We start from the raw sequence: 12,233 nt of genomic DNA, 5'->3' as shown, positions 1-12,233 counted from the left end.
AAATGCTGTTATGTCTTCTGAGACCTTATAAGACTGTCCATGGAGAGGGAGTTTTTAGAAGGAAAGCACTGTGATTTTGAGGTGTATTTATGCCAGTTATTTACCTATTAAACTCTGCTTTGTCATGACAAGAAAGCTAGACTAGTTCTTCCCTAAACACTTGAAAAATAAACTTCTGCTACTATTGCTGTTTGCTGTTTGAAATGCAAAACCAAGAAAAATCAAGAAAATAATATTTGTAAACATCCTCCCATCTAGTTTCTTGCTTGCAGAGACAAAATTCTGGAGTGAAATTAATCTGGCGTGTTCCAGTGACTGTTGTTCTGTTCTCCATGCTCATTCAGATGCACAGCGTGGAGAAACTGCATAGATTTTATGACTAACAAAGTAGAGAGACATTTTTCTGTTTTAAAATCATGCATTTGGAAATACTTTTATTTCCCATCACATCCATATGTTCTTGTTTGTCAGTGATTCTAAGTCCTGCAGATGAGCTTGTGGAAAGGCTAATCCTCTGTTTGCAGAGAAGAAATGCTTCAGAAAATCTTGTATTGCTGAACCTTTTTCTGACCATCTGCTTTTTTTTGTGTGTGTTCGCCGCCCCACCCCGTAATGGGATTCTGCAGCAGAGAAGGTTTTCCCATCTTGGAAGACATGGAAAAAAAAGAGCCCATTTGTCCTATTCTACTGGTGTTGGTTGCTTCGTTTTACTTTTTAATAGCCCTCTGAGATGTTATTTGTCATGGGGACTGATGTGTTGAGTCCTGTTCCTTTACATGCACTCCTGTGGGCCAAATTCCATATACTATCACAGTGTATCAACTCTTTGTTCCCTAGGATGATGATTGTCCTAAGTTGTCTGACTCAAGATACCTTGAATTTTCATTACTGGGTCAGCTTTTCAAAATTGCTGCTGGCTACAGTGTTTTCACTTGGAGATGGTACTGTGCCTGTGAAATCAGCTGTTCCAGAGAGAAGCAATGGTGTAGCAAACTTCCAGGAACATTTTTGAGACGTGAATGTGGCAGTGGATTCTCTACACTAGCCACAGCCACAGGTGGCCTGGAAATCTCCCTTGTTTGTGAATGCACTTGTGACTCCCTTTTTTTGGCCTCATTGGGAACCAGGAACGCAGTCAGATCGTGTAAGTGTGCCAACACTGGGGCACTGCTCCAACCAAGAAGTTGTGTTGGCATCCATACATTCTGGAGAAATTCAAGTAACTTTCTGGGTTCAGCATGCAAAGGCCAAATCTGCTGAGTGCAAGTAGTGTGGACCAGTAGGAGAGGAATGGTGTTAAAAGACACAATCTGCACACTCTACAGGATTTGAAAGGTTTGATTTTTCTTCGGCCTAGTTCAAGCGTGATCTCATGGACTGAATGCCTGCTGGTGGCTGGAGCAGGAGTTATGTTCCAGGGGCACATCTTCATTTGTAAGTAACCTAGTCTGTGTGCTTTGGGACTGTTCCCTGGTGTGAACCGAAGCATAGCTTGTGTGCAATCCCTTTAAATGGACTCCTGAATCTAACCTGAAATGCTAATGTGGATGTACATGAAAGGTAGGAGCTGCAGTCTGAGATCTGTCCCTGGAAAGTGGTGCAAATTGCCCTGATGATCTTAAAGAGCACAAGATGGAGAAGGGGTGAGGGGTGTACACCCTTATTGATTTTCTGAGTGACTGTTGCTTCCTTTTTCTTTGTTGATGGGAGGGATAAAGGCAAGCAATAGTGCAGCTATAATATTAGGAGGACCCTTCTTGAGTTACTGTCTTCAAGACCAGCATTTTTCCTTTGCCTTGTTCTTGCTTGGGCTATGCATGAGATTCAGGGGGGAGGGCTCTGACGGTGGGAAAAAACCAGCATGGCAGCAGAGGATCTGTCGCTGGATTCAGGCATCTCTTGTAGACGCTTTTTTCTGCCTGTGCATATACTTTAAGACTGCAGTTCTGCAGGAGCTTCTGGCAGACCTGACTTAGTTCTGTCTCGTGTTTCTTGGTGTGGCAGAAGGCACCACCAATGTCTCTTCCCCCCATCCTTTTGTTGGAGAAAAGAGCGGGTCCTACTGTTTCACTTTACTTGCTCTCCTGAATTTAGGGTGGGGTTGGAATATGAGATCAGTCTTTTCTGTTCCATGCCTACATCGTTGTGTTGTAGTGATTGAAGTGAAGTACCATTTCACACATAAAGAAACTTTTTCATAACTTCACTATTATTGATTTTACTTCAATTATGGATGATGCTTTTGTTGCTTCACTACTCCAATGTTTGACTTGTGGTGGATTAAAATGTTAAATAATAACCCAGGCGCTGTAACGTACAACAGGCAATTGAGGGTGGGGAAACGGAGCAAACAGATGAGCTGGAAATGAGCCAGGGAACATGTCCTACTGGCTCTCCTTGTGGGACTATAGCAGAGCTCTGGATTGACGCCATCGTGAGAAGAAAAGTATTAGAGTGTGTAGTTTAGCACAAAGTGTTTACTGCCAAATAAAGATTACACACATGCCTAAACTACCAAGAAAGTGATGTGTGTGTACCCTAGAAAAATAACCATACTTCCAAGATGGGAATGTGGATTTAGGAAAAAAAATATTTCCTTCTTTCAGATGCTACAGCATCAGTAGTACTTGCAACTATTTAACAGTAAAGGTTAGAGTGGACTACTGCAGTAGTATCGCTGAGAAAAATACTTTGGATTTGTGGAAAGCCTCACTTTAAAGGATTTACAGGTGGTTTGTTTAGGTTTTACATTGATGCAAGAGATCAGTCAACAGACAGTCACCATATATTCTGTGACTGACTGGTCACCCTGAGGATTCAGAGCATGTCACTGGAGGATGCAATGTTAGAATATGAGATTCCTGATCCTCTGCCTAAGCACCTCTGGAAATATTCTCTTCTGCTTTTGGCTAAAGATAGGATGAAGACAGAACTGGTTGCTACCAGGAATTTGTACCTCTCTGACAAACTTTCCCCAGAAGCAGCTATTGCAGCCAAAAAATACTGACTACTGTGGTAGCAGACATTATAGGAACTTGTGGTGGGTAGGAAAAGTATGTGCCTGTAGGACTGTATGTTTAGTTCTTCTTAACAGCATAAAGTGAGATAATATTCCCCGGTCATTCCCTTGCTTCTTGAAGCAAAATATGCTTTTCTTTGAAGTATTGCACCACTGTCTCTTCAAAGACCCTATTTGTAAGTGTCCAGAAAAAAACAAGACTTGAAAACCGTATTTCAGCAGTAAGCAGCCATCTTCTGTCAGACTGCCTCTGTGCATCTCTAGCTGTAACCACAGAGCATTGTCTGTGTTTGTCATTCCTGCTGCTAGCTACTGTTTTATTGCCAAAGCCTCTCTGAAGATTGTATATCCCGAGATGTCTGTCCGGAATACTCAGGACTTGGGATTCATATGGAGGGAACACAAACGAGAATTATGGGGTACGTGCTTTGTGCTGTCAGGGTGTGTTATTTGGGGTTTATGCAAGCTAGGCTTATGATTGATATATGTGGTCTAGCAAAAGATGCACTCAGAGGTGCTTTCCAAAGACGGCGAGCAATGGCAGATAAAGCTTGTGCTGTTCTGTTTCAGTAAATGTCAGATCATAGCTACCCTGAGGATCTGGAGCCTGAGGAGACCAGCAATTAGTGACTTTTGGTGGGTGGCTGGCCAACCTGTGGCATGCCGGGGTGCTAAGAGCCTGGCAGTGCTAGAAAATCAAGTTAAGTGGGAAAGGACATGATCAGAAAGGCAATATACAACTGACTGAGTAAATTTTATTGTCATCAACTTTTAATGGAAGTGTGACAAAATGCAAAGTAGTATATTTCTTCTCACTAACACCTTTTTATATTATCCCTAGCTTCACTCTGTCCAGAAATGTGAGCTGAATTTAACTTGGATTTCTTCTTTTCCTGTGGAAGGAACTTGATTAAACATATTAATTTGCTGTGGGTTTTTTTGGGGGGGTTGTTTGAGGGGTTTTTTTGTTAGTTTGGTATGGTGGCTTTTTTAGGTTTGAAGGTTTTTTTTTTAAGGGAAGACAAAGTGTCTTATGAGGAGGGACTTAAATGACTGTTCATTCTTCTTGGATATTTTTTTTTTTTAAGTAAAATAATTATAATACAAAGGCAACAGTCTTTCTCCAGTGACTGTTTTCTGGCTCTACTACACTACAGTCCATTAATTCCAAAATCAGGTCATGTTAAAAGAAATGAGTAGTAGTGTTTGCTTTAAGGCAAAATTTCTTCACATTTTATGGTAACTATACAGGCACAGAGGGGAAGCATAGAAAGGACTTAAAAACTTTGTGAAGAATCACAGAATCACAGGGGTTGGAAGGGACCTCTGTGGGTCATCTAGTCCAACCCTCCTGCCCAAGCAGGGTCACCCACAGTAGGTTGTAGAGGACCTTGTCTAGGCGGGTCTTGAATATCTCCAGAGAAGGAGACTCTACCACCTCCCTGGGCAGCCTGTTCCAGTGCTCCGTCACCCTCAGAGGGAAGTTCTTCCTCATGTTCAGACGGAACTTCCTATGCTTCAGTTTGTGCCCATTGTCCCTTGTCCTGTCGCTGGACACCACTGAAAAGAGCTTGGCCCCATCCTCCTGACACCCACCCTTCAGATATTTGTAAGCATTTATTAGGTCCCCTCGCAGCCTTCTCTTCTTCAGGCTGAACAAGCCCAGCTCCCTCAGCCTCTCCTCGTAGGAGAGATGCTCTGGTCCCCTCACCATCCTTGTAGCCCTCTGCTGGACTCTCTCCAGTAGCTCCTCATCTTTCTTCAAGTCGGGAGCCCAGAACTGGACAGAGTACTCCAGATGGGGCCTCACTAGGGCAGTGTAGAGGGGAAGGAGAACCTCCCTCGACCTGCTGGCCACACTCCTCCTAATGCATCCCAGAATGCCATTGGGCTTCTTGGCAGCCAGGGCACACTGCTGGCTCATGGTCAACCTGTCGTCCAGTAGGACACCCAGGTCCCTCTCTGCAGAGCTGCTCTCCAGCAGGTCCGCCCCAAGCCTGTACTGATGCATGGGGTTGTTCCTCCCCAGGTGCAGGACCCTGCACTTGCCCTTGTTGAACTTCATCAGGTTCCTCTCTGCCCAACTTTCCAGCCTGTCCAGGTCATGCTGAATGGCAGCACAGCCTTCTGGTGTATCTACCACACCTGCCAGTTTGGTGTCATCAGGAAACTTGCCATTTTAGCAGTCGCTTGGGGCAGAGCTCATGTTTCCTGACTTCTGCATGGCCAAGGCCATAACTTTTTCAAAGGTTTGTGTGTTACTGGATTATACTGTTTATTTTGCTTGTAGTCTTAGACAGAAAGTTATGTCTTTGATTTCTGTCACAAATTTCATGAAGCAAAAGTAGTGGAAAACTTTTGCTCAAGTTGATTGAAGTGTTGAGATGGGTAGGTGTTCATTTCAGCTTGGCTTGTACCATCTGAATGTACTGGAATGCATTGAGCTTGGCCTGGGGGCAAGTGAAGAAGGAGTTGAAAGCTTGTGGGTTAGAATTAAGGGACAGGCTCACATGGGTGACATTACGGTGGGTGTATACTATAGGCCACCTGACCAGGAGGAGGAGGTTGATGAGGCCTTCTACAGGCAGCTGCAAGCAGCCTCACAGTCACAGGCTCTGGTTCTCATGGGGGACTTCAACCACCCTGACATCAGCTGGGAAGACCATACAGCTAGGCAGGCGCAATGCAGGAGGTTCCTACAGAGCATTGATGATAACTTTCTGATGCAAGTGGTGGAGGAACCAACAAGGAAAGGCGCGCTGCTGGACCTCGTGTTAACAAACAAGGAGGGACTGGTGGAGGACGTGGAGGTTGGAGGTAGACTCGGCTGCAGTGACCATGAAATGGTCGAGTTCAGGATCCTGCGTGGAGGAAGCAGGGCGATAAGCAGGATCAAAACCCTGGACCTCAGGAGGGCTGACTTTGCCCTCTTCAAGGAGCTACTGGGAGGAATCCCGTGGGCCAGGGCTCTCGAAGGCAGGGGGGTCCATGAGTGCTGGTCGCTTTTTAAACAACACTTCTTCCATGCACAGAAGCAATGCATCCCCCTGAGAAAGAAATTTAGCAAAGGAGGCAGGAGACCTGCATGGTTAAACAAGGAGCTTCTAGCGGAGATCAGGCAGAAGAGAAAGGTGCATAGAATGTGGAAAGAGGGACAGGCCACTTGGGAAGAGTACAGAAACGTGGTGAGAGCATGCAGGGATGCGACGAGGAAGGCCAAGGCTCACCTGGAATTGAAGCTGGCAAGGGATGTCAAAAACAACAAGAAGGGGTTCTTCAACTACATCAGCAGCAAAAGGAAGGCTAGGGACAACGTGGGGCGGCTGCTGAATGAGGAGGGTGTCCTGGTGACGGAGGATGCGGAGAAGGCAGAACTACTGAATGCCTTCTTTGCTTCAGTCTTCAGTGCTAAGGCTGGCCCTCAGGAATCCCAGGCCCCGGAGGGAAGAGATGAAGCCTACAAAGAGAACGACTTTCCCTTGGTCGAGGAGGACTGTGTGAGGGATCGCTTAAGCGATCTGGATGTCCACAAATCCATGGGCCCCGATGGAATGCACCCACGAGTGCTGAGGGAGCTGGCGGATGTCATTGCTGAGCCACTCTCCATCATCTTTGAGAGGTCCTGGAGGACAGGAGAGGTGCCCGAGGACTGGAGAAAGGCCAATGTCACTCCAATCTTCAAAAAGGGCAAGAAGGAGGACCCAGGGAACTACAGGCCGGTCAGCCTCACCTCCATCCCGGGAAAGGTGATGGAGCAGCTTATCCTGGAGGCCATCATCAACAAGCAAGTGGAAGAAAAGAAGGTTATCAGGAGTAGTCAGCATGGATTCACCAAGGGGAAATCATGCCTGACCAATCTGATAGCTTTCTACAATGACATGACTGGCTGGGTAGACGAAGGGAGAGCTGTGGATGTTATCTACCTTGACTTCAGCAAGGCTTTCGACACAGTCTCCCATGATATCCTCCTGGGGAAGCTGAGGAAGTGTGGGCTGGATGAGTGGTCGGTGAAGTGGATAGAGAACTGGCTGAATGGCAGAACTCAGAGGGTTGTCATCAGCGGCGCTGAGTCTAGTTGGAGGCTGGTGACAAGTGGTGTCCCTCAGGGGTCAGTACTGGGCCCAGTCTTGTTTAACTTCTTCATCAACGACCTGGATGAAGAGTTAGAATGTACCCTCAGCAAGTTTGCTGATGACACCAAACTGGGAGGTGTGGTAGATACACCGGAAGGCTGTGCTGCCATTCAGCGTGACCTGGATAGGCTGGAAAGTTGGGCAGAGAGCAACCTGATGAGGTTCAACAAGGGCAAGTGCAGGGTCCTGCACCTGGGGAGGAACAACCTCATGCACCAGTACAGGCTTGGGGTGGACCTGCTGGAGAGCAGCTCTGCAGAGAGGGACCTGGGTGTCCTGGTGGACGACAGGTTAACCATGAGCCAGCAGTGTGCCCTGGCTGCCAAGAAAGCCAATGGGATCCTGGGGTGCATCAAGAAGAGTGTGGCCAGCAGGACAAGGGAGGTTCTCCTTCCCCTCTACACTGCCCTGGTGAGGCCTCATCTAGAGTACTGTGTCCAGTTCTGGGCTCCCCAGTTCAAGAAGGATGAAGAGCTACTGGAGAGAGTCCAGCGGAGGGCTACAAGGATGGTGAGGGGACTGGAGCATCTCCACTACGAGGAGAGGTTGAGGGAACTGGGCTTGTTCAGCCTGAAGAAGAGAAGGCTGCGAGGGGACCTTATAAATGCCTACAAATATCTGAAGGGTGGGTGTCAGGAGGATGGGGCCAAGCTCTTTTCAGTGGTGCCCAGTGACAGGACAAGGGGCAATGGGCACAAACTGAGGCACAGGAAGTTCCGTCTGAACATGAGGAGGAACTTCTTCCCTCTGAGGGTGACGGAGCACTGGAACAGGCTGCCCAGGGAGGTTGTGGAGTCTCCTTCTCTGGAGATATTCAAGACCCGCCTGGACAAGATCCTGTGCAGCCTGCTGTAGGTGACCCTGCTTCGGCAGGGGGGTTGGACTAGATGACCCACAGAGGTCCCTTCCAACCCCTACTATTCTGTGATTCTGTGATTCTGTGATCTCATCAGTAGTTAGTTCGAAAAAGGAATGTGCTAACTAGTCTGCTTCGATAGCAATACTGGCTTTGAGCAATGTTGTGTTAAATCATGCCTTACGTCTATTTTTGTCTTTTTAGTGAATGACAATAAGACTAGTACTATATGTAATGTAGGAGGAAAGTGATGAATGTGATTTTTTTAAAGTTTTTTTTATCCTTCTCTGTCAGATAGTAGCCTTCTGTAATAACGGGGAGGAGAATCTGGCTTGAGAATGCTGTTCATGCTGTTGTTTTATTGTTTGTACTTTAGGATTGGGGTGTAGTCAGCTTTTCCTCTGCTTTTAGCATGCTGGCCTTTTCCAAGGCTCCATGCTGTGTGTATTGGAGAAATTCACGTGTCTGTTTTATCTAGACTGTTGTCTGCAGAATTAAAAACTTTTAAGTACTGTCTTCGGTTACTGCTTGCTCAGTGTCTGTTGTGCTTGGGAAATTATGAAAGTAGTTGCAGACTATGTGGAATACAAGAGGTATTGATTATATGACTATTTATGTATTCTGGATGGTCTAAACTGAGTATATATATATATATTAAAAAAATAAAATCACATGTCTAAAGCCATGGCTGTCAACAGTTAACAGTGTTACTAACAACTTTTGGAAATGAGGTCATAATAACTTCCTTCAAAATTATTGCCATTTTGGGACTATTTCAAAGAAGCAAAGGGGATATCAATAAGAAAGAGGAAAAGGGTGAAGAGCTTAATTCTGCAGATAAGGAGCTGTAGAAGTAAAGGTGTGTATTGTTGCTTTTCAAGCCACAGCTTCATTCAGGAGTTAGTATGGAAAGCAGTAGTCCAAAGAACTCAGCCTGGATTCAGGCTTCATTGAGAAACACGTGGAGAAATGTCTGCTGCAGCAGTGTGCTTTGCATTGACCTACAGCACTGGGGAGCTGAATGAAGAAACAGTGATACTTCAGCTTTTTTGCTGCCGAAAGGGTTTAGGAAACTGTAACTGTTCCTGTGCAAACTCACTGGAAGGAAGACTTTGTATTTACTTCTTTATATGACCCATCTGTTCAACATCAGCCAAACTCTGGTTAAAACGTGTTCAAAAAATTAAAATAGTTCCTCAGGCGTTCCTGCTGGCGTCGCAACCGAAGCTCTGCTTCTAGGGGGACAGTGGCATTACAAGCAGCCTCTGCTGTCCTGTCTAAAACATAGCATGTGTGGTTTACCTTGCGATAGGTCTAATCTAAGTTAGTGCAAACCATCTCCCAAGACAAGTCCTTAAACTGCCTTATGTCCTACTAAGAGACTTAATGTTATTTTAAAATTTTCCCTGCTGATTAATCAGTAGCCATATGTTATTTATATGAGGTTTTGGCACTGTAGATGCCTGAAGTTGAATTGGCTAGGTATCTAGTTTGTCAAATTTTGGTGTAACATTCGTTGTTGCAAGGTGCTGCAACCTAGGAGCTCACTTTTAATTTCTGCAAATTGCTGCAAATACTGAGCATAAATGCTGAAGTCAAAGTGGTGTTCTTGCTATTGACTGCTTTTTCGGTCGTAACATGTGTAACTCTGCTTACATAAACAATGTATATGATACCTAAAATGCTTCTCAGCATGGGCAGTAAGATGGAGTTGTTTTGTTCAAATATCTGTTCTGACTTTGTGGCAGACTAATTCTCATAGCTACAGAAGCAGCAAAATGCCCTGTGGGTTTCTCACAGAGGACTCTAGAAGCACGTTTTGTTATTCATTCCATGTGTCGATTCAGAAATATTGTACGTAATAGCCCTTTTTATCTTATTTGAGTGCAAAGATTTTAACTGTATTTTCTTGCTGTACTGCAGAACACTGCTGTAGTCTTCTACCTTTTTAAAAAGAAAAATGCAAGCAGAAGTTGTACAACTGAAAACTGAACATACTTGTTATCCCATGGCATTGTTTCTTTCCCAGGGAGTGCTGTCCAATATCTCTTCCATCACTGACCTGGGAGGCTTTGATCCAGTTTGGCTCTTCCTAGTGGTAGGAGGAGTTATGTTCATTTTGGGATTTGCAGGATGCATTGGAGCTTTGCGAGAGAATACCTTTCTACTCAAGTTTGTAAGTAGCCTTTGCAACTGTGGTGTTCATCAGTTATATAGCATAAGTCATGTTGTCTGTTTCTGCTTAACTGTGTAAAGATTTTTAAGATGTCTTTTGGGAAGTGGAAGGTGTTATCTGATGTGCGAGTACTGTTCTGTGAATTGCTTTTACTTAACTGTTTACAGCTCTTCAGTCTCTGGTACTTACTGTTAGGTTTTTTTAAGGTTTGAAACTAACTGATGGTAAGAATCATAACATGGAACTACTTACTTTCATATGGATATAGCCTAACAACTTGCTTTCCTGTCATGAAAAGAGAGAAACTTCTGCTAAGAATCTGCATGTTGAACTTTGAGTCCATAAGAAGCTGCCTATGAAATGTGAGGAATATAGATACACCACTGAATGTGACCCGTGTGATTTCTGCTCTGCAAGTGCCCCTCGTGGTACAGAAGAGAATAGGACTGTTACGAGAAGTGGCTTGCTGAAATCCTCAATTCTGTACTGTTTAGTTAATTTGAAAAGGCTTCATTGTTTACTGTTGTGCTGGGGCTTGAGAGTATTGTGTTCCATTTTAGATCAATTTAAGATTCTTTCCTCCACCACCTCAGCTTCCAGAGGTGAGCACAGCCTCGGTAGTAGTTGTGTCTTCATAACCATTAACTGATAATATATATGTGAAAAGGTTTCCAGTGAAACAACTGCCTTGAAATGACATATTTGGCTACTGTAGACACCTTGTATAAGGGGAGTTGAGAGTTACAGTTGTTGAAACATTTATAAAGCAGCTTGGGATAGTTCTAGTTTACTCTTGTGTTGCTTAAAAAAAAGGGGGGGGGGAGCTACTGTAGCACTTTTTTTCTCCCCTTTCTCGCTTCTCTTAGCTCGCCTAAAATGAACCCATCTGCTGTACCAGAAATAGCTTCCTATACAGCAGCTGCAGGAGAAATTAAAAATTAACAAACACAGAGAGCATACTAAAATGAAACTCATAAGCACAGTTGCAAAAGGGATGGACTTCCAGTATACGAGGACCCCTTTGTCTTTTAAAACAGCGTAGACTCAGTGGAGATGGTTAGAGAAAGTGGCACATCATTAGTAATGCCTTTGGCATCCATTGCATTTGCATTAATCACAGCAGCTTCATTTGGTTTTAATGTGGATGTGAGTCATTCCATAGACATTCTGCTCCAACTTAGTCATTAATTAATTTCTGCTGTTACCAAGTTTTGCTTTGTCTGCTTAGGCAAAGCTTTACCAATGAAGGTGTCTAAAGAGAAGTTGCTTAGAAAGCATTTCACTGGCACTGTTGGTTGTTTATGCCTTTGAAAAGGTAAGTGCCTACGTAGAAATTTAAGACAAGTTTTCAGAGGGCCCTACAGGTGGTGAGTAGCCATCTCTGTTGAAATTTACGGCGAATTCTCTTGGACCTCTTTGAAAATCCCAATGAAGTGTCCAAAGTTTGAATTTGTTGGCATTTTTATTATTTATTAGAATAGACTGAAGATTCCTGTACTAGAACCCTAATTAAAAATGGTACAGTTTTAATTTAAAATTTCATGTGTGCTAGAATAGCTTGAACTTGCGCTGAAAAGGATAAAGCCCTAACACTGAACACAATTGTGAGCCTTGAAAATAAGGTTTTGGTTATAAAGCAACATAACTTTAACCTTTTTCTTTTTCTTTATAGTTTTCTGTGTTTCTTGGAATTATTTTCTTCTTGGAGCTCACTGCTGGTGTTCTAGCGTTTGTTTTCAAAGACTGGATAAAGGACCAGCTGTATTTCTTTATAAACAACAACATCAGAGCATACCGAGATGATATTGATTTGCAAAACCTCATAGACTTCACACAGGAATATGTAAGTTGGACTGTGTTTATTTTTTTTTTTGTAAAGTTTACTTTAAAGAACTGCTCTGTTTTTTTATTTCCCATCTGTTTGGTTTCTTCAAGCAAAACAGAAATATTCTAGCATATAATACTTTTGAATATATATGTATATTTCTCTTTACAGAACATCTACAAACACACAGCACCTGTGAAAAGTGTTCTATTTCTTGATGTATG

General features: G+C 43.9%; 1 long non-coding RNA gene across 1 annotated transcript; it reads left to right on the top strand.

Annotated features, from left to right (window-relative positions):
* Nucleotides 1-819: 819 nt before the first annotated feature.
* Nucleotides 820-12,021, top strand: LOC142359264 (uncharacterized). The gene is made up of 3 exons (XR_012762220.1): nt 820-1,434; nt 10,038-10,184; nt 11,857-12,021. It is a non-coding gene; the product is annotated as an uncharacterized LOC142359264 (long non-coding RNA).
* Nucleotides 12,022-12,233: the final 212 nt, after the last annotated feature.

Source organism: Opisthocomus hoazin, unplaced genomic scaffold, assembly GCF_030867145.1.
Source record: "Opisthocomus hoazin isolate bOpiHoa1 unplaced genomic scaffold, bOpiHoa1.hap1 HAP1_SCAFFOLD_408, whole genome shotgun sequence".
NCBI lineage: Eukaryota > Metazoa > Chordata > Aves > Opisthocomiformes > Opisthocomidae > Opisthocomus > Opisthocomus hoazin.
This window is presented reverse-complemented; position numbering and strand designations above follow the sequence as displayed.